Source organism: Chiloscyllium punctatum, chromosome 43 (genome assembly GCF_047496795.1).
Source record: "Chiloscyllium punctatum isolate Juve2018m chromosome 43, sChiPun1.3, whole genome shotgun sequence".
NCBI classification, from domain to species: Eukaryota; Metazoa; Chordata; class Chondrichthyes; order Orectolobiformes; family Hemiscylliidae; genus Chiloscyllium; species Chiloscyllium punctatum.
This window is the reverse complement of record NC_092781.1, coordinates 6,458,703-6,462,092: the sequence shown is the minus strand read 5'-3', so window position 1 is coordinate 6,462,092 and position 3,390 is coordinate 6,458,703.

Below are 3,390 nucleotides of genomic sequence, written 5' to 3'. Positions count from 1 at the left end.
TCACGCCTTCCTTCAGCGTTTATTAGCGACAGATCAGCTGCGAAGATGATTGCTTCAGACAGCATGATACATCCTACATTTGAAAATGGAAAAGATGCAACCGTTTACAGGCTGAACACTCACTCACTATTTTGACTGGCGCGTCAGAGGCTGGGAGCTGATCTTACGGAGGTTTTCCAATCATGAGGGGCATGAATCGGGTAAATAGACAAGTTCCTTTCGCTCAGATGTGGCTGTGCAAAACGAGAGGGTATAAATCTGGGAGTATGGGCGTGTGAGAATTCGAAAGGCAGTGAGGGCCAACGGTGCACGCAGAAGGTGGTGCGTTTTGGAATAACTTGCCAGACGATTTGGTGATGGATGGTATAATTCCAATACTTTTAAGGACGTGTATTTGAATAGAAAGGGTTTCGAGAGAAATGGGTCAAGTGCATGCAATCGCGGCTGGATCAGTTGAGGACATGTGTTCGGAATGGACGAGTTCGACCGAAGAATGTGTTTTCAGTGCTGTCCATATCTAATGGCTCTATGATAGTGCAGGTGAAATGGTAAAAAAGATAAATAAAATAAATGAAGTAAAATTGTCTGAAGTTGTTGAATTCAAATTACTTCACGAAATTTTATTTCAATTATTTTATTTATCTTTCTCAGTTGTGTTTTTTTCACTGTTCTGTACCTCTTATTTCTTGATTGTCTCTCTTTCTCTCGCTCCCCACTCTCTCAATACCTTTTTCCTCTCCTCTTCCCGCTTTGCGACCCTTCTCCCCTGTTTCCATTTTGTCTCTGCTTCACCCATCCCCCACATATTTTGTCACATAGCACTGTCTTCAGCTTGTCTCATTCACGGCTCCTAATCTCCCATTAATCTCTCCATGCACTATCATTATCACCTTTGCATCTGAGGCTTGACTCACCTTCTGTCAGCCTGGTATAAATAGCTTCCTTATTATCCCCCTTTTTTATCTTTAACAAAGCGTCAGTTCGATTCGAAACGTCAGCTCTATCCGTGCAGATGGTGCCAGACCTGCTGAGATTTTCCAACCTTTTGCCTTTTAGTTTCAGATTCCAGAATCCGCAGTAATTTGCTTTTATTAATGGCTCTATGATGTTGCTTGTGATATGATAACTCCAGTGTCGGTGCATAAGAGGTGAGCAAGCGTGAGGGTGAATTCCCTCTGGAAGTCGTGTGACAAGTATTAACAGAGATCCAGGAAAATAACATGAACGAATCTTTGATTTGAATTGAAGCCTGAACTCTGGTTCTACTCCGAGACTTTGCCAGGTCTGCTTAATACTGCATATATTTCATGTTTTGCATTTGATTGTGAAAACAATTGAGACTGATTGTTTTGCTGCAGACTACATCCACCAGTCATCACGGGTACGGCGATCAAATCGTGCGTCTAACTCTGTCAAATGTTTTATTGCGCAGGTGAGGCTTCCTGCATTGTGGTTTCGTGGAGCACGTTGTTTGGAAATACAGCAACGCAGCTGAGATCCGGCATGGACCAGCGAGTTGATGTTCATGACAGCGATGGTCGGCTTTCGAACGAATACATATCTCAGGCGATCATGTGACAAGGTTTTGCAGACGGTGAAAGTAAAAGCCACGAAGATCCCTGACACCGCACCGCTAATCACGCAATCGCGTCGCATAGTCAGTGTGACGATTTAACCCACGACCTTGGCGTTATGAGCACCACGCTCTAACCTTCTGACCGAACCGATCGAAGCCACTGGGGCGGCCCAAGCAAATGCCTATATTGCCGGTGCTCACAACCACGGCGGCTGTTCATTTTCTTCGTAATATCGATCGCACGATAGTCTGAAATATTTCCTTTCGTTGCAAAGCTTTTCAACAAAAAATGCATTTACTTTTCCGAACGCACATACTCGAGTTAACCATTTGCTCTGAAATCAAAAATTAAGCACAATGTCGGGACGCAAGCAATTTCAATCGCAATGCCACCAGCTCAATTTTCCAGAAACTGTCATTGGAAACATTCGACCCTTTTCACTCCACTGATACAAGCTTGCCAACCTATTATAAAAGATCCTGCTCTAACCTATTTCTCATCCAAATTCAATTAGCTAGCAATTGAAGCGAACATGGAAGTTCAGTTGCCACAGGTCTGCCATTCTGATTTTTTTTAAGGTTTTCGCACTCACATTGCATGCAACCTGTGACAAAAGGTTGTAGCTTTGTGACCCAGTTATGACAGTGACATCAACTGCCATAATGTTTTAATAGGCAGTGCGGTTTGAGAATTTGCTGCCGTACTAAAATAAATAAATTGCAATGGAGTATGGCCTAAGTAACTGATAAGGAAGTCAGCAGTAGAGTCCTCATCTTTCCGTCGAATTTTCCAGGGACTGAAACAAATTTAAGTTTGGAAAATTGAACTCTTCAGATTATTGGAGAGAAGTTTGACGTGGGGGATATACTTTGATAAATAAGGATTTCATCCTCCAGTAGTTGTGCGCGATCTTGCTCCCTCTCCAGGGCACGGTTGACAGTTTAACTGAACCTCTCTCACTCAAGGTTATTCCCAAAATGTCTTCACGTTTTACTTAATGTGCACACAGTAAAGAGAACGCTACCTCTGTCCTGCTCTACGAATTTTTGAAAAAGAAAGTAAATTGAGACAGAAAACTTCATGACTTTAAGCCAAGAACTGAGATGAGCAGTTGAATTGTGGCATTTAAGATTATGGGAATAGTGCAGAAAGTAGGACAAGTGTGATGCATTACTTTATTTTTGTTAGTATGCGCTTGATGGACTGTCAGGATGCCCTCTATACCATAAGATTTGCTACTCTATGTGCTCACAGGCCAATTAATAATTGGTTGCCACGTATTTTCCCGTCCTTTGCTGTGATCCTACATCTCCTCAGTACCTACATTTGCATTTACTACTCCACGAGACAACACCCCCACAGTACCTCCAACTCGTCCACGCCGACCAGATATCTTAAACAAATCTCGACCCAAATGCTTGCAATTGGCCGCTAGCCCTTTGAACCTTTCCTGTTCGCACACCCATCCAGATCCCTTTTACATGTTGTAATTACCACCACCATTTCATCTTGCATACATGCCCCAATCTCTGCATGAAAACTTTGTACTTAATTCCCTTTTATAGTTTTCCCCTCTCACCCTAAATCTATGTGGTCTTCTTCTGGACAACCCCAACCAAGGGCAAAAAACTTGTCTATTTATCATATGTCGACGCCTCGTTAACGTAAACCTCGATAAAGTCACCCCTCAGCTTCTGTCGCTCCAGGGAAAACAGCCTCAGTCTGTTCAGCCTCTCCCTGTAGCTCAAATCCTCCAACCCTGCCAACATCCTTGTAAAGATTTTCTGAAACCTTTCAAGTTTCACAACATCCT